Source organism: Artibeus jamaicensis, unplaced genomic scaffold (genome assembly GCF_021234435.1).
Source record: "Artibeus jamaicensis isolate MK-2021 breed Jamaican fruit bat unplaced genomic scaffold, CSHL_Jam_final contig_64, whole genome shotgun sequence".
Taxonomy (NCBI): domain Eukaryota; kingdom Metazoa; phylum Chordata; class Mammalia; order Chiroptera; family Phyllostomidae; genus Artibeus; species Artibeus jamaicensis.
Genome location: NW_026521911.1, coordinates 13,717,108 through 13,736,610, shown reverse-complemented (window position 1 = coordinate 13,736,610; position 19,503 = coordinate 13,717,108). Strand labels below are relative to the sequence as shown.

General features: G+C 44.9%; 1 long non-coding RNA gene across 1 annotated transcript; it reads right to left on the bottom strand.

Annotated features, from left to right (window-relative positions):
• Positions 1 to 963: 963 nt before the first annotated feature.
• Positions 964 to 19,280, bottom strand: LOC128628263 (uncharacterized). Its single transcript, XR_008392581.1, has 5 exons — positions 19,191 to 19,280; positions 16,038 to 17,476; positions 13,875 to 13,996; positions 11,133 to 11,594; positions 964 to 1,126 (listed from the first exon to the last, which is right to left on the bottom strand). It is a non-coding gene; the product is annotated as an uncharacterized LOC128628263 (long non-coding RNA).
• Between the last annotated feature and the right edge of the window lie 223 nt (positions 19,281 to 19,503).

The window sequence follows — 19,503 nt, the reverse complement described above, 5'->3', positions numbered from 1 at the left end:
CAGTGAAAAACAGAGAATTCTACTTGCAGGGCAGATGGAGAACCTCCTTCTGAGAGCTTCTTTGTTTCTTTTTGCTGGTGCTGTTTTTCCCCTTTGGGTTTCTCCTGGGTCAGCAAACCCCCAAGGTCCCAGGTCAACAGAATCTATCATGACTGTGGTCGTCACTGACACACATGATGCTTTGGACAGAACTGTAATTCTCAAGTCGTCATGCATGACACCTCTTATTGGCATTCCCAGTGTGTGTGAAAATCATTTTATATACCTTCCAAGTTCCTTTGACTTCATCTGGTGGCCTTAAAATTTTTTTCCCTTTCACTGCTAGAGTTTCAGTCCTCTTACCAAAGAGAAAGGGACTTTTCTCTTTTAAACTGCAGGTTTAACTTTTTTTTTCTGGCTATACAATGCTATGGGGGCATGTCACATCAGTCAACCAGGAAAATGTCATTTTTAGCTGATTTTATAAGTTGGGTGTTCCCATACCGAGAAAAGCCATCAGACAAAGCAATTTCAAAGCCATTATCAGGGCCTTGTCGTGGGCCACACAGAGGGGAGGGGAGTCACTGCCACCGGGGATGTCTGCTGATGGCCCAGAGGAGAACATTCCCCTTCTCGGTTTGCCTTTTCCATTGCTTTCTGCCCCTTAGTTTCACCTAAATACCACCCTTATCTGTGTGAGTGAAAAGCGCAGGACACAGGATCTGCACTACTATTCTCCCTCCGCAGATTGCTGTACTTTTATCTCAGAGCATAAATGAAGGGAAACATGTAATTTCAATTATTTTCCCTGTAAGGCTGCGTTTCTCATTTTATTACCTACTCATTAAGTAGTTATGGAGTGAAGGAAAAGTCAACACGGTCTGAAATGAATTTATAATAATCCCTTGCACTTGTAGAAATACTTTCCATATAGAAAATATGTTTTAAACATTATTTTATTCTCTGTGAGTAAGCGGGGCAGGAGTTGCTTTGCTTTCACAAGGAGGACTGAAACTTCGAGAGTGCCGGGGACCCTAATGGGGGGCAGCGGGCTGGATGGCCAGGTCTTCTCACGCCTTGCCCAGGGTTTTGGTTTTGTTTTGTTTTGTTTTGTTTCATACTCCACTATGAGTTGAACTGTGTCCACCTGAAAGACATGTTGAAGTTCTAACCACCATGCCTGTGAACGTGAACTCACTCAGAAATAGGGTTTTTACAGACATAATCAATTTAAGATGAGATCATACTAGATAAGGGAGGGCCTCAATCCAATGACTGGTGTCCTTGTAATAAGAGGGAAATTTGGACGCATGCACAGGGAGGGAATAGCATGTGAAGGCAGAGGCAGCGGTCAGAGTGATGTCGCTGTAGGCCAGGCATGGAACACAGGGGTTGCCTGCAACCACCTGAACCTAGGAGAGGGCATCCAATAGGAGCCAACCTTAGCAAAACCTTGGTTTCAGGCTTCTAGCCTCTTTTCCTCTGATTTCTTTAATTACTATAAATATTGTAGTTCATTGGAAATTGGTAAATGTTTTAGCAGACAACTCTCTCAATAATAAGACCTGGCCACGAGCTTTTGTTTTTTTAAGGATTGTCTAGCATAATTGCTCTGGTCAGTTTCTTTATCTGTAAACTGAGCACCTCCAGAATAAACCCCATGATCCCTGACACTCAACTGATTGGAGCTGGGCTGGGCTGGTCTCCTGCCCACTGGCCCCGGGGCGGGGGCGCTGGTGCAGGGCGGGAGCCTGGCCTGGAATGTGGCCCAAGGGTTTTTAGCATTTCTGTTCTGAGAACTGATTTTTTTCTCTTTCCCATTTTAGCTTTCACATGCAATCATAATTTTAAAGTTGAGCTGACTCTTGACTAAAAGGTCAGCCTTGGCCTCCTGTCTTCCGAGGTTCTGTGAACAGAAATAAACCCCACTCCGAGAAGGGCGTTGCCCTCTCCTTGGTTTGCAGCTGGGGTGTAGGACCTACAAAGGCTGGGTCCAAAAAGGCTTTTGAAATAGACCTCGGCCCCACCTGAAATTCCTAGAATCACCCTGAACTCTTCTTCTGTCTCATCCTTAGGCTAAGGGAAACCATGGACTCATCTGTCTACCCAACAAAGAATCCCAACTTCTCAAACACCTAAGAAGAGAGAATAAAAAAAAAAAAAAAAAAGGTTTTACATTTCACATTAATTGCCTGATTTTCACCAGCCTCCCACATGGTTTCCCATAAGCACCCAATCCTGGTTTCAACCAAGAACCTGCTTAATCTCTTGACCAGCCCACCTTATCAATGCCCTTCTTTTTAAGAGATTAAGTGATTGGCTATTTAAATATTCTAAAATGCCTGAGGGTTAACGTCATTTCACTTGCACTGAGGTGAATGGTTAGAATATAAAGCAATGAGATGAAATTGATAAGTCACACAGGAAACCTAGTTCCATTGTTTTCCTCCCATTCCCTTGCCTTTTGGTATGTTTCCCTTTGCCCGGAAGCCCCTTCCCTCTTTCTTCATCTAGGTTGTATCTAATTCTTCCTTCAAGATTGAAGTCTCAGGTCCTCCTTCCTGGGAAGATGTCCCTGACCCTCCCGCCCGCCACGTCCTGTCTCCTTTTCCTTCTTGCTGTTGGTATGGTTACGCCTCTGTGCTTTCCACTCTGGGAGCTTCCGCTGCATCGTTTGTAACGATCCATTCATAGCTCCATCCCCTGAGAATCCCTCTGAGCACCCCAAGGTGCCCACCTGTATGCCCTCTAAACGTAAGTTTCAGGAGTGTCTTTGGAGACCAGAAAGGTAGGTTTAGGAGAAAAGGAGGTTTTTTGCCTTGTTAAGTGGGGAAACTGAAGGGCTTTGGTGACAAATGCAGCCAGCATAGGAAAGTAACCAAAGGCGACAACAACTAGAGCCATTACAGAGGCAGGAGTTTCTGGAAACAAGATTGGACAATAGCTTCAGAGAAAAATTCTCTGGCCTCAAAGATGGATTTCAGGATGATCCCCGACCCACTGTGTTGCTTTTTGTTACGTTACCTCCTCCTCCCCCAACCAGTATTTGCTGGGAACTTATTGGAGGTGGAATACTGGCTTGGGAAGGGAGAGAGGGGTGGTTATAAAAAACCCGGGCAAGACTAGGTCCAGCTCAGAGTCCAAAAGTGCAGATGACAGAGAAAGAATCCAGCTGTTATTAACAAGCCTAAACCTCCGTGGAAAAACAGATCCTCTACTGCAAGTAAATATTTGTTGAATAGCTGAGTGAGGGTCCATCTTGTGACAGCCACTGTTCTGGGTGGGGGGCACTGTAGAGGACACCAAGGTAAATAAGACACAACCTTCCCCTGCAGAAATTTATGGCAGCAAACCATGTGCCCATCCCCCAACCCCATAAAGGATCAGTGCTGCTGGTCCTATCACATGTGTGTCTGTCATTGCTTCCTAACGTAAGTTCCAGGGCCTTGTTGGTTTACCTTGGACAGAACAGCTTCTGAGTACCGAGCACAACAGAAAAACATTTCCTAAACTGTCGTCATCTCACCATTTCGCCTCTGCAAGGACACATCTGCCTCAGTGGGTAACTGTGTAGTGGGGATCTGGGGAAGAGGGAAAAGGGAGGAGAGACCATGGCTCTTTAAAGGCTTGATTTGCTCACAAAGATTGTCCTCTGAATTCAATATGCAGAAAATTAAAATTAAGGTTTATTCAGGTTGTGTCACTGGAGGCATTTAACCATCAGACCAACTAAGTGCCCCCTTCTGAACATCTTTTCTAGCACACGTGTCGATTTATGACTCCTGCACCGGGTAGGCGGTTTGTGTAGGTGTGTCTGCTTTGTATCCTCTGGGCCTCGTTCTCTCACTTGTCTCTTGTCATAATTCTGTACATCTAAAGAGACTGCTCCACAGAAGCTAAACAAAGTTATGTGGTCAGACCTCATGTCCTCAGTTACCCAGAGTGAAAGGAATAAATGTGTGATCAACTGGACTGAGAACTGCCTGTGGGGAGTCTCAGGGCAGTGAGTCGTTCAGTGTAACTGGAGCCTGAGATTCTTGGAGTGGGACAGAAGGTGGGCCAAGGCCAAGTTACGGAAGGCCTTGGAGGTTGTTCTCGCCTGTGCTGGGCACAGGGGAGCCAGCCAACGTCCGAGGGCAAGGAAGGCTCTCATCCCTTACAGGGCTCGCCCTGGCTGTGGCCTGTGACTGCAGAGAAGGCAAGCTGGAGGCCAGGCAGCTGCCAGTGTGGATGCAACAAGACGAAGGCCGAAGGAAGCTGGTGGCAAAAGGATGGAAAGGAGAGACTGGTTTTCAGAGAAACCACAACAAACAAGCGTCCTCCATGGCACTGTTCAGTGAGCTGAATCTTTGCTTTCTACACTACTAGTGTTTCAGAGGGAGGGGTGTTATGTTTGCTCTATACACCCAATACAGCTCACTCCCTACATTGCAAGCAGAGATAAGTAACAACCTCCTCAGCACAGGGCAGAAGCAGATTGCAACCCTAGCCAAGCACCCCTGGAGAGATAGGGTTTCCCCTAGTGAGTCTCTTTCCCTCACAGTCCTCAGATCAGCATGACACCATTTGTTGGTGGCTGGAAGGGACAGGGTCCTATGGAGGAGAGGGTGGTGTTTAGTTGTTTATGCAGTGCTCAGGGGCCCCATCGCCTCTTTCGGTCTCAGAGTTCGTTTCCTATCAAGACATAATTCCTAGAATAGCTGAGACGAATTCCATAGTAAGGGCGTAGTTGAGTGCAAACTTAATCTCAGTCACATCTCCCATCTAGATTTTGTTTCTTGACAGTTTTGTTTGCCGGCTACTGTTTTGTTATCAGTAAAAGTCTGGACTGCCTAACTGGACCCACGGAAAAAGGTATCACGGGCACGCACATTTTTCCTAGTCCTCTTCCTTTTTAAATCAGAAATTCTGTATAACATTTTCCATAAGTGAAAGAGAGAACCACTTCCTAGCTCTTTTGGTCCCCCCGCTTTTTTCTTTTTTTTAAACAACAGGCCTTCCTTTTGGATTTACATCAGCATTTAGCTAACTTCCTGAACACTTCACCCATTTCCTGAACTTATTCTGAGGAAGGAAAAACATCCTCCTTCAGAAATAAATGCAAATAATCGCAGAGATTATTTTTATTAAATAAATGGTGTAAATGCAATGGAATTTCCTGTACGATATGTGTTTACTATGGATATTGCAACAAAAATCTATTTGTTGTGATATTGTTGATCTTATTTGCTGGTAGTCTCAGGAATTATAACCATTAGGTAGCTGCTCGAGAGATGAGTTCTGAACATTTGCAATTTTTACTTTTAAAAATATCGTTAACTGAAAAATCTGAACACAAGGGGAAATTGCTTTCTTCAGGTCAGCAGTTTTGAAGCTTTTTTTGTTAATGAGTTTCTTCTGACACCTACTGGTGAATAAAAGGAAAACATATTCAGGGCCCCGTGGTGACTCCACAGAGCGTAACAGTGATAATTAGAATTTTTTATTTTGCATTTGGTTAAGAGAAAACACACCCTTTCCAAGCACTTCTTAATTCCTATAGGGCCGCGACGTCCGGAGGAGTAGTGACGTCGAAAGAGCGGCCCTTCTGTGTTTCTGGGCATGCGCTCTTGTCTTGCTTGATTAGTATTTCCTCAGAGCCGGCCCACCACCCAAGGCTCAGTGGGTTCATTTTTAAGAATGAATGAAAAATGTGGGACTTTGTAGAGGAAACCCATCAGTATATTAAGCTGGGATCGGTTTTTAAATTTTTTTTAAAATTTTAAATGGAAGTTATTTCTCTATATTGGTGAGAAGGCCTCCTCCCATGTAGCCATCTTAGTGGAGAAGAATGGTGTTTTGCTGGTAAATAAATCTCATTGACATCTTAGAGATACATTTTAGGCCGATGGCCTGTCATTTCTGAATGCTTTACAGGACCCTTCTAATGTTCTCTAGTGTTTGGCTGCGGCTGATAGGGATCTCGGAGAGTCCGCTTGCTCTCCTCCCCATGCCCACCCCCACCCCCACCCGGCAGAGGGCCAGCCGGGACAGATGGATATCTGGCCTCCTTGCACCATCCTCAGGAAGAGACTCCTTAATCCATCACTCGGGTTGACATTCTTCCTTGGGTCCAGACCCCTTAGAGTGATAGCCACGGCCTCCAGTCTCTGACCCCCTCCCCAGACTTCCAGCCTCACCTCCCCGCAATTCCTCAGACACAGCCTGTGCTGAAACTAATCCCAACCACTTCCAGTTCCCCCTGTGCCTCCTGCTGTCTCACCCTTCTCTGCCTTTGCACGTGCTTGTCTCCTCAGCCAGAAGAGTGTTTCCCTCGTGATCCTGCGCTCATTTTTCAAGACCCTGTGTAAATGTTTCCTCTCCTGGATCTGTGCCTCATGCAGCCAAGTGGAGCTGCCCTCCTCTCTGTCACCTCCCAACCTACAATCTATAATTGTACATTCCACATGACAGTCTATTGTATCTATGTGTCTCTCTAGACATGTGAGCTCTTCAAGCACAAGAACTTGTGCCTAACACCCTGGCTTGTCCACGTGCTCTGCAAATGTTCACTGACATCCTGATTCCAGCCACTTGTGGTGTCAGGTGTCCCACCTGGCTACGGTGTTTTGATAGGAGCAAATTAGGAGTGGAGGCAACTAGGTGAATGGCGGAGTTCTCCATCAGGAGACTAGGTCTTTGAAAATGCATAGAACCATTTATTATCCTACTTGACTTTAGCCTTTACCCTCTGAGAAATAAGATAGTTTCATGAAAACAATCTCTTAAATTTCGGTTTTGGTCTAACATTGTAGAATTCTATAACTGAGGGACCTATGGTCTAAAACAGGGCTTTTAAAATCTGGGGTCCATACAGGGATTCTATAATTGTGTACAAAATATTTTATGTACACATGTGTCTTTTTTTCTGGGGAGGTAGTCCATCCTTTCATAGGTGGGTCTATGATCTCAAAAGATTAGATAGCACAGAATAAGAATCGCTGGTCAAAAGAACAATCATCATTTCTACTAGGTCAACAAGAACTGACACTTTCTTGAGAGCTACAGGAGGGAGGCTTATAAACCAGCCAATGCAAAGCCCTCCTTGCTTTTTCTCCACTGCCTTTTGTCAGGGCACACCTTCCGGCCGTGGCTGCATGATAGTGTACATGGAAAATCCTATAGACTCTACCCAAAAATTGCTCAAACTAATTAATGAATTTGGCAAAACAGCAGGATACAAAGTCAATATCCAGAAATCAAAGGCATTTTTGTATACAAACAATGAATCAGCAGAAGCAGAAATCAAGGAAAAAATCCCATTCGATATAGCAAAAAGAAAAATAAAATATCTGGGAATAAACCTAACCAAAGAGGTAAAAGACCTGTATGCAGAAAACTACACAGCACTGAAGAAAGAAATCAGGGAAGACACAAACAAATGGAAACATATACCGTGTTCATGGATTGGAAGAATTAACATCATCAAAATGTCCATACTACCCAAAGCAATATACAGATTCAATGCAATACCTATTAAAGTACCAATGGCGTATTTCACAGACATAGAACAAACACTTCAAAAATTTATATGGAATCATAAACGAGCCCGAATAGCAGCTGCTCTTTTGAGAAAGAAGAACAAAGTAGGAGGGATCACAATACCTGATATCAAACTGTATTACAAAGCCACTGTAATCAAAACAGCCTGGTACTGGCATAAAAACAGGCACATAGACCAATGGAACAGAACAGAGAGCCCAGAAATCAACCCAACCCTCTACAGTCAATTAATATTCGACAAAGGGGGCAGTAACATAAAATGGAGTAAAGATAGCCTCTTCAGCAAATGGTGTTGGGAGAACTGGACAGCTACGTGCAAAAAAATGAAACTTGAGCACCAACTTACACCATACACCAAAATAAATTCAAGGTGGATAAAAGACTTAAATATAAGCCATGACACCATTAAAGTCCTAGAGGAGAACATTGGCAAGAAAATCTCAGATATTCCACGCAGCAACATTTTTACGGATATGTGCCCTAGAGCAAGGAATATAAAGGAAAGAATAAACAAATGGGATCTCATCAAAATAAAAAGCTTCTGCATGGCTAAAGAAAACAGTATTAAATTAAAAAGACAACCAACTGTATGGGAAAACATATTTGCCAATGATACCTCAGACAAAGGTTTAATCTCCAAAATATACAAAGAACTTACACGACTCCACTCTAGGAAGACATCGAACCCAATTAAAAAATGGGAAAAGGACTTGAACAGACACTTCTCTAAAGAGGACATACAGAATATCCAGAGACACATGAAGAGATGCTCAATATCGTTAGCTATCAGAGAGATGCAAATTAAAACCACAATGAGATACCACTTTACACCAGTCAGGATGGCTATAATAGACAAAGCAACAAACAACAAATGTTGGAGAGGGTGTGGGGAAAAGGGGACCTTAGTTCACTGTTGGTGGGATTGCAGACTGGTACAACCATTATGGAAAACAGTATGGAATTTTCTCAGAAAAATAAAAATTGACCTGCCTTTTGACCCAGCAATTCCACTGCTAGGATTATACCCCAAGAATCCTAAAACATCAATTTCAAAGAACCTATGCACCACAATGTTCATAGCAGCACAATTTACAATAGCCAAGAGTTGGAAGCAACCTAGGTGCCCATCAGTAAATGAATGGATCCAAAAATTGTGGTACATATACACCATGGAATTCTATGCAGCAGAGAGAAAGAAGGAGCTACTACCTTTTGCAACAACATGGATGGAACTGGAAAGCATTATGCTGAGTGAAATAGGCCAGGCATTGAAGGACAAATACCATATGATCTCACCTTTGACAGGAAGCTAAAGAATAAAACAAACAAGCAAACAATAAAAATAAAGACGCTGAAATAGAGAACAAGTGGGCAGCGACCAGAGAGGAGAGGGAAGGGAACTTAAGGGGAAAAAGGGGGAGGGATTTTGAGGAACAAGTATGAAAGACACAGAGATGAGGACTGAGGGGGGGGGAATGGGAGGGAGGGGGGAGACCGGGCGGGGGGGTGGGGTGGGATGGGAGAAATAGATTAAAAAAAAAAATGTACTTGAAAAGAAACTAAATAAAATTTAATATTAAAAATAAAAAAAATTTAAAAAAAATTTTTCCTACAAAAAAAAAAAAGAGGCTGAGTGGTTTTAGCTTTGTTCCATTTGTGATGCTTTAATGTCCTCCCCCTCAGGTTATAAATGTAAGGTGGGGGGTGCAGTCGGAACCCTTGTCAGCAGGTGATTATGCACCTCTCTCCAGGTAAGGTGTTCCTCCTCGGGGGGAAGCTATCTCAGTGCCCACAAGTTCCGCCCAAGTGGTCCACACTGGACCTACTGGGGAACATCAGGAAACCCGTACTTGAAGCCTGCCCATGGAAAACTTCTGCCACTGTGGCCTGGGCCTGCCAGTTGCTGGGATGCTTTTGCTCCATGACGGAAGATGCCATCTGCAAAGGGAATTGTGCCTGGCAGGGCGTGCCACCTTGGCAGTCATTTAGGCCCCATCCTTAGAAAGACCTTTTGCTTTGTGTAATGTTGCCATGCTGAAATTCTTAATCATTTTTGAACAAAGGGCCCCATATTTTTACTTTGCAATTCGTCCTGCAAATTCGGTTACCAGGCCTGAGTAGCTGCGAGTACCTGAAGCAGCACTGAGCCACAGAAAGCGCATGAGCTTTAGAGTTGACAGCTGGGGATTCATATGCCAGATCAGCAACTGCCTAGCTGTGTGAGCTTGAGTAGATTCCTTAACCTCTCTGAGCTTCAATGTCCTTACATTAAAAATGGTTATCATAATATGGAACTTTTACAACTGTCGGTGCTATTAAACAGCATGTGATAAAGTCATTGGCATTTGCTCATAATGACAACAATGACTGGAAAATAACTAGTCAAGAAAATATGAAATGTATTAGCATGAAAAGCAGATCATAACAAAGCAAACAAATAAAAAGCCATGCATACAAGTCTTTTAGGGAGGGGAAAAATCCTAAAGAAAAGCTTCTAGATCGTTTCCGCCTTTGTCCTTCCACCGTTGTCACTTGGCACATAGTGCCATAAGAGCACCTGAAAATATTGTTGTTATTTCCCTTTAATACTCATATTTGTCCCCATTAAACCTTGAGATCCCCTGAAACCAGGGACTAGTTCTATCCTTTCAGAAAAATTTTCAGTTTCTAACATAAGGCCTGTCACAAAATAGATGCTTAATAAGTTTTTGTTGAAAAAATGAACTAGTTCATTATTTTATTTTTTAGTTGAGAAAGCTGAGGCTCGGAGATGTTAGGTGAGCTGCTCCAATCACAAAGCTTGTCCTTGGCAAAGCCGGGGCTGGAGTCCCCTGTTTGTTTTAAAGGGAGCGTGGCTGGGGGCCCCATGTGGACCCAGCCCTTAGAGCTATTAAACACATTCTTTATATCTCGCTGAGTTGCAATTATCAGATTATCTGGGAAATGTCTAAGCCTTTTATGTTCATGGGTATTTATTTATGTGGAGTGAACTGTCGGAGGGGAAGCTTGGCCACTGGAGCTGGAAGGCACTGCTGACCATCCCGAACTGGTGGAGAAAGCAATCCATCAGGCCACCTTTCCCAAACTCAGTCCTGCACCACTCCCCTTTCTGCTTCCCCAAATCCTCCCATGCATGGGATTATCTTCTGTGATGCTGATGTCCTGCACGTGATTGATCACCCAGCACTATCTTGGGGACCTGAGAGTGACCTTCTGGATGCATTTGTAAGGAACCAGCTTGGAAACAAAAACAAAAACTTGAAGGCGTCCTCTGGTCAGCCTGAGATAAGGGGACCTCAGAGTCTTTTTTCATTAGCCTGGCAAAACAGTCCAAACAATAAAAAAAATCCATAAGAAAATATTCTGCTTCCAGGGACTTAAAAGAGACTTTCATTTCAGCCACCCGTCAACATGATACCATCCCTATGTAGGAAAACAAATGTGTCTGTGAGCAGAGAGGAAGGGCAGAAAGCAGAGAAGGAAAGGAGATTAATAGGGAACGGGAGGAAGGGGGAGGGAGGAGAGGCGCATGCAGGGGAAAAGGTGAAGGAATAAACAAAGCCGGAGGGAAACGGAATGTAGTTGGAAAGAGATGGGGGGCTAATATTTACCTGAATAATGCCAGGAGGCTGACTCGAATCATCAGGACAGATCGGCTCAAGTCACGTCAGTAAGCTCAGCAGGTGTGGTGGGGATTCCGGGCTGGGAAGGGAACAGCGGAGGGGCCTGGGTTTGAGTTTTGGCTCCGATGACGATTTGCTAACGTGAACGTGGACGTGTCCTTTCCAGCCCTCGACCTCAGTTTTCTCATCCAGAAGTGGGGGAAAGAGACGAGATGAGACATACGGAAGTAATTTGAAAAAATAGAGAAACACAAGCAAACACAGTCTCAAATTCACACTCAGGTTGGAGCCATTCCACTTAAATTAAAACAGGCTTGGACGCGCCTCCAGCTCTGCCGTTCAGGGGCTCGGCAACGTTCTTGCCTCATGTTTTTAAAATAAATACATAATTCAGTGATCTCGTTACGTCATTATGCCCAGGTGAACTCATTCCACCTCATGGATACGAATCTGAAATGATATAAAAAGAAAAAAAGACACATGGGTTTACCACCCCACCCCACTGAGCGGAAAGTGGACATCTGGTTAGGAACGCCACTTGCTCCAGATGCCAGTTCTGCCACTGGCGAGCTGTGTGACAGTTTCTCACCCACTCTCACTCTTTCCACTTCTGATGTGGAAACCCCTCCCTCCTGGTGTGGAAATAGCTCCCTCCCTGTGTAGGCCCCTCCCTGTGCTGTTACTGCAAGAGCTAGCGCTTAGCGCAGCTCCTGGCGTCTGTGAGAGCTTTTGCCTCTGCTGACCATGGCCGTATCCTCAGTCCTAGCTGGGAAATACATAGTCCTTTCCCTCCGCTCTTCCCCTTTTTCACTCCTCTTACCTCAGCCCCAGCCCCAGCCCCACTCGTTCAGGTGTCTTTCCGTTGCTCCCAAAGTAAAGCCTTGGACTTGAGTGTCTGAGCTACCATATTCTGCTGTGTACAACATGCACTTTTTTGCCCAAATTTTCAAGGGAAAAATAAGGATGCTTGTTATACATGGGCACAATGATTGCACACCATGAGGTATGATAATCCCGTGTGTAATACGCACAAAACATGGGTGCACATTATACCCAGGAGGTACCTACTGCATGAGAGCTGTTCTGAGAAAACGTCAAATAGGAAATGAAGCCACTCCTTTATGACTGGGTGTCTGTCTGGGTGTCAGCAGTAAAGACAGACTCTAGGTAAGTTATTAGAAAAGAGAATTTATTGGAGGGATATTGGAGCATAGAGAGAATTAGACTAAGAAATGGTGGGGGGGTGGAGAATTAGTGGGATGTTCTTGTGCTAGGAAGGAAGCAGTGAGGAGAGTGAACAGGTCTGGATTTGAGTTTTGAGGGGGACGATAATTTGTTGTCATTTCAATTCCTAGACCTCAGCTTTCCCATCCAGAATGGAGTCAGAGGCCAAGGCCAAAGCTGAGTCACAGCAACGTTGCCTTGGCAGCAGCAATTGGGTCAGCAGGCTAGTTCTGCTGCTTTTGAGCAAATGACTTCCAGCTGCCTCCACGGATAACCACCAACTACATCCCGTCCTTCTATTGCTCCCTGGAGACTCCCAGTTCCAGAGAAGACCACCGGCTGGGCGAAGCTCAAGTCAGTTGTGCATACTCAGGTTGTGCCAGGGCTGAGGGTGTGTGTGTGTGTGAGAGAGAGAGAGAGAGAGACCCTTTCGACGTACAACGTGGAAGGTTGGTTCTACATCACACCAGGAGAAACCAACCCTTAAAATAGAAAGAGGGCTTGGGTGACAGATAGTGGTAATAAAATTATTACAAATGTCCACTGCAGCTCAGAATGAGATCTTCGACTGCTTCTGGAGCTCATGGCATCTAAGACCTTGCCTTGGGCAAGGATGCCTTCTATTTGTGCACAAAGAGCCCAGGTACAGCAGCGAGATGTTTAGTGTTCATTGGTGTGGATAGGAAAGATCCAGCTGTGTCTGCTCAAGGATCGTGGTTGGGGGTGGGGGAATCAACATTAAATTAAAGGAAAATAATGAGGAATTTATTATCTATGAAAACATGGAGTAAGTGAAATGGTGAGTGACTGGCGATTCAGCCGGTTCCTGGCGGACTTCCGCACAGCTGTTGCTCCGAACCCGCGTGCACTCAGGCCGAGATCCGAGCAGCCCACGGGTGTTTCCCACGCACTCCCGGCTCCAGCTCACTCTCCCGAACTCTGGGTGGCCATGTCACTGATCGTTAGGGTTCCTGCCTCGGGAACTGACAGTCTGCTTCCTTTCTTCTGTGCCCTTCAAACACTAATTATTCAAAAAAATAAATTCAAGACTCAAGCCCAGCAGCTGAATGTGTTTTTTGTTTGGGAAAGCCCAGTTTTCAGTAGAAAACCATCCCTGGTCAAAGCAGCTCCTGCCCCCCTGCTTTATTATTTTTTTTTTAACCCCAAGATCAAGTGTTCTGATGAAACTCAGCAGCCATTGGATTCATTTCCTGCCAAATGGTGACAAATCAACAAGGAGATTGTGATTAATCACCCCCAGCCCTTCATCACACACAAACAGGGCCGCCCCCGGGCAGTTCCGATGGCCCCCACTTACCTGCAGCATTTGATGGGGAATAAGTTAGACTAAACCCTCACTTTTGCCTGGGGCTTCACAGTTTGTACAGAGCTTCATGGTTTGCCCGGAGCTTTGCAGTTTGCCCTCTCATACACAGGTTTCATTTCATCCCCAGGACAGGCCCCCGGGAACCGTCGCCTTTCTCCTGGATTGTTGCAAACACCTACCTTTCTCAATGTCCACCCTTTCTTTTCTCATTTTTATTGATGTATATTTAATATACGATGAAAAGCACAAGTCTTGGTTGTTCGCTTTGATGAATTTTGGCGGTTGTACCAGGGTACCTGCCCTACACAGCAAAATATAAAATGTTTCCAATACCCCAGAACGCGCCTTCATTTTTCTTTCTAAATGTCCCTCCCCCCTCCCTCACCCCGGCAATCACTTCCTGACTTCTACCACTATAGCTCACTGTTTTTGTACACGAATTTCATGTCACAGCAATGAAATGATACAGCACGTTGATTTCTGTGTCATGCTTTCTCCTCACAGGTGTAAGAAGCATCCATTTTGTGTGTCTCAGAAGTGCCTCCTTGTTTAGCGCTCAGTAGAAATCCATTGCATAAATACACCACAATTTGCTTAGGAATTTATTTTTTGGTAGAAATTCGTGGGTTTCTGGGGGCATCATTTTTGCTATTACAAATACAGCTGCTATAAAAATTCTTGTACAAATATTTGTGTGAACATATGTTTTCATTTAGCTTGCATAAATAGCTAAGAACGAAACAGCTGGGTCATAGGGTAGGTGCATGTTTAACTCTGTAGGAAAGCACCAAATGGTTCTCCAAAGCAGTTTATCAGATACGAGTTGTCAACATCCACTCCTGTTCCCTCCCGTCATTTCTCCCCACAGGCTCCCGAGCAAGCTATTCAAAACACAACCTTGATCCCATCACTTTTCTGCTTAAACCCTTTTAATGGCTTCCGACTGTCCCTAGGATAAAGTCCACATTTCGTAACAGCCTACACGATCAGGCCCCCCGCACTGTATTCAGCTACCTATTCCCCTTTACGCCCTTGGATCTTCACCACAGTCACAAGATGGGCGCGTGCTTCTTCCCCAGGGCTTTTGGACATGTGCTCCCATTTCCCAGACAGCCCTCTTCATCCTCGTGCCACGCTGCCCTCTTACCCCTCAAGTGTCCACTTAAAAGTTACTTCTTCAGGGTCCACCACTGCAGACCACGTCAGTCCCCGCCCCCACTACCAGTTCTTGCAGCACCCTGGACTTTTCCTTCTTCACATTCATGGCAGTTGTTTTTTTTTTTAATTACATATATTCATTTCAGCTTTTGATTAGGTTATAAATTCACAGGATCCAGTAATTCTCAAAAGACATATAGTGACAAGTTTTATTCCCATCCCTGCTTCTATGTGCAAGTATAGGTTCCCAACTACATTTGTTACCGAAGATCCCCTTATATTGTTTTTTAAAAATATTTCTAGATTTAAAAAAATTGCCCATACAATATTTTGCATACACATACTATGTCAATTGTAATACTGCTAGTAAATTATTTTATTGTGTTAGCGTATCATTAATTCTATTTCTATTACCAATACCATCATCAGTATGACGTTAACAGACTCCCACGCTTGGCTCTTCCCACTCCCCGGCACGTCTTGGTTGGCAGTTTCCCATTCCAGAACTTAGTGAGCTTCCTCCTTGTCTGTCACTGATGCCCACCCGGTGTTTTAATCAGGGGCTTATCCAGGCCTGTTGACTATTTAAGTGATTCTTAATCTTTTGGTATAATAAACAATGCTGCAAGTATAGCAGTCCCTGCATGTGAATTTTTATGAGCATGAGAACATCTGAAAGATGATTTCTTAGAAACAGAACCGCTGCTATAAAGGGTATATGAGTTTGTATTTTAACAAATTTTGGCAGAATGCCCTCCCTGGGGCTGTACCCCTTTCTGTTCCCGCGTGCAATGTATAAGTGTACCTGTTTTCCCTTGGTCTCACCATGTGCGTGGCAGAACGTGTGGACATTTGGCAGTCTAAGAGCAGAAAAATATTACCTCAGAGTAGTTCATTTTACTTTTAATTTCTTACTTGAGAAACTAAGCATATGGTAGGATTTCGTACAGTTAGTCACTTAGCACGGAGCTGGCATATAGTAGATATCCAATCTATTGATATAATAGTAAACATATGTATTATATATATCAATACATAACATGATGTGTCATATGCTAGTTATGTATTTCTCATGATTTAATATATAAGCATATGTATTATATATTTATATGTATTTGTTAAATGGATTAAAACACTGAATGATTAAAGAGGTTAAGGCAAGTGATTTGGGACACACAACTTACAAGTGAAGACCTTCTGTCATCAAGTACGGGGTGCTTTCTGTTAGTCTCCGCATCTGCACAATTCTCGGGAGCCCAGAAAGAGAAAAGAAAAGAAAAGAGACGCCACTGAAAAGTGAAAGGAAAAATCTTAGCCTTGCCCTGGACAGTGTGGCTCAGTTGGTTGGAGCCTCATCCCATGGACCAAAAGGTCAGAGGTTGGATTCCCGGTCAGGACACAATACCCAGGTTTTGGGTTCAATCCCCGGAGAGGACATGTACTAGAGGGCAGCCAATAGATGTATCTTTCTCACATCGATCTTTCTCTCTCTTCTTTCTCTCCCTCTCTCACTCTCCCCTTTTCCTCTGCTTCTAAAAGCAAGGAAAAATAAAAATGTCTTTGGGTGAGGATAAAAAAGAAAAAATCTTAGCTTTGCTTTCAGCATTACTGTTGAAAACATTTATATGGTACCAAGCACTCTATTCAAAGCCAACTGAAGAACACCCAGTTTAGGGTCACCTTCTGGGGTCTTATAACTCTGTCTTGGTTACAAACCTGACCATGAGTGTCAGTCCGACCTGGGTATGAAACTCAGCTCCGATATTGGCTGTGACCGTCTTCTCCCTAAGGTGCAGCTAGATGACAACGCCTAGCTGTAATAGAAACCTGGAGGCTTCTGCTTAGCCTCAATTCTCTTCCTCCAACAACTCTCTTCTCTGTTCAGACTGGGTGACTCCAGGTACCTGGCAGAGCTGATTAAATCCAAGGTGGACTAGCCTAGTTTGGGCCAGTCAGAATCTCAAAGCAAGTTGGGAAAGAACCCAGAGTCTCTGTTAATCCTTGACCTGGAAAGTAGGATGAGACCACCCACTACTGGCTGGCCCCATGTGACTGCACAATGGAGGCCCAGTGAGCACCGCCTCCCCCTTTTCTGCCTCGCTTCAGAGTGAATTGAGGGTGGAGGAGGTTATGGGAGAGGAAGAGAAGTACATGGGCTTTTTATAAACATGGCTTAGTGTGGCCTTGCAGGACCCCAGTGAGACAAAGGCTGCAGAGGCAGCTGGAACAGCTGGTGGCTGGCTCACATACATAGTGAAGGGAGATTGGGGACTTGTCTGAGGGGCTCCATGGAAGACAGGGAGGAGAAAGGGGCGGAGCTATGAGTGCCTGGCCCTTTTCCCAAATTCATCCACCAAAGGCTGGGAAGGTAACCCTACCCGGGTCCTTGTACTTGGAAATAAGGAGGGTCATTCGTACGTGGAGATGCAGAGAGAAGCAGGACTGACAGCTCTCACCCGAGAAGTAGCTCCCGTTGTCTGGGTTCTGATTTTCCAGCTTCTGCTTCTCGTCCCTCTTTTCAGAAGTCCAGCCACATTTCTTGCCCTAAATTTCTCCCAGATATATGGCATTCTTCATAATGACATGTCCCCCTTGATTTAATTATTTCATCTGGGTCCTGTTACTGGTAACCAACAACCATTTATTAGGACTCAAAGTCACACAATTGTGAAGTTTAATAGAGAAGGGAACATAGGGTACTTGGTTTGGTGGAATCAGTATATGTTCAGTTTTATCTATGTTTTGATAGGGGAAGGGATGCGGCAAAGCTCCGAGCCTCAATCAGTCGGCTCATTTTCAATTTGAACATGACACCAAAACAAACTCCAAAGTCTTGAAATTTCTACTTGAAGGTCAAACATCCATTAAAAAAGTAGTATATTTGCCATGAAAACGTTGTTGAAGACGCGTCTGCCAGAGGCTGGGAGGCAGCCCGGGGTAGTAGCTGGAGCCAGACACACTCAGGTAGTGATTCAGGCTCCAACACCCACTAGCTGGGAAGCCTTACAAAAGCCATCACCGCAGTGAGCCTGAATTTTTTCAACCACAAAAGAAAAGCCCAATTCGTGTGCTTGTCTGAAATACTAAATGTACTCCTGGCACATAGTGAGCGCTCAGTGAATGGTAAGTGTCATTATAATGTTCCCAACACTCCCCCAAAGACCCTCCTTGCTAGTAGTAAGAGCCACCTACCCGATTATATTTCTCTTTTTACCTGCAGTTCAGGATCAAATTTCACACTTAGTCATGGCAACCCTGTTACCATTAAAGGTGCCATATTATAAACTCTGTTCCCTGACTCTTAATTTTTTTTTAATTCTGAAGCTTATCAAGCAGTGGGATGAAGCTTATCAGCCTTACCAGTCACGGGCATGTGTACCTGCGTGTGCTCATACACGCACAAGTTTCAGTTAAACGGTTATTTTTCAAGGGAATTCCCACTTGGGTAACTCCCTGCCAAAAGAAAATGTAAATCACTTTTCAGTCCAGCATCCAGGGGCTCTGAAAGCTAGCCCAAGAGAAATTTAATCTTGGTCTACATAACAGACACCGGGCAGTCGGCCAACAAACTTTTGTTTTGTGTTTTAAGAAAAATGGAGAGAAATGCAACATGCTCTTTGTCAAGTGATATCTGTGGAGATTAAGCACAGCCCCACTGGGCTAAGAGCTCACCCCAGGAAAGAATGGGGTGGGGGGGCGTTTAGGTGGGTTGAGCTAAAGGAGGGCCTTGCAGGGGGGTCAGTTCCCATGGGCGACTTGAAGGCTGCAGAAAACGCTGAGGAATGAAATGCTGAGCCTCCACATCCTGGATGTTGGTTCTAAAAGTGTCACGGATCAGAAGCTGCCAAGGGTGGAGCGGGGGGTGGGGAAGCAGGGGGTGGGGCAGGAGGGGAGCTGGGCCAGATCGCAGCGGGAAGGGAGTTGGAACCTTCCCCCAGGGCTGTGGGAGCCCCCGGACCACTCACAACTATGGTGTTGTCTTTTCTGTTCTCCACCTCAAGGTGGATTGGACTGGGAGTCAGGAGTTTTCTCATTATCATATAATTACTATAACAATACTTGGAGGTAGATTTTATTACTTTTCCCTTCCAGTTGAGTAAGCAGACTCAGAGGGCAGTGAAATTGCCTCCATTATACCTGGCTGGGTGGAGCCAGCAACACTTGAACCCGAAGTCCAAGAACCTTCAGACCCAGTCATTGCATTTTCCAGTGTGGCTCCAAAGCAAGGGCAGTATCTTACTTATTCGTCATTGTTTTTCTTATCCCTCCCCGCCTGCTCCCAGCTTTCCAAAATGTAGTCGAGTTTGGGGGGTTGAAAAAGTCAAACATGACCTCACCATTTTTTTCTTTCTTCAGCAGGCCCTGGAAGTGGCTGTAGAAACCGGGAGGCTGAGCGTGCTCTGAGCCCGGAGGCCCTTTTCTCCCCTTCCGAGCACATCTCTGTCTCTGGGAGAGGAATTTGGCCCGTGGGAGCTGTCTCAGGTGCCGACTGCTCCCCTGACCTTTCCGTGCCTCCCTAACACATTCCTGCATCTAAATCAGAACTGGTCAATGTTTCACTGCCCGCCGCCCTCCCAGGCCTACCTTCTGAAGCCGGTGAACAATTAACCTCCAGCAGTTCTTGATCTTCTCTCCTCAGAAGCCTCCCAG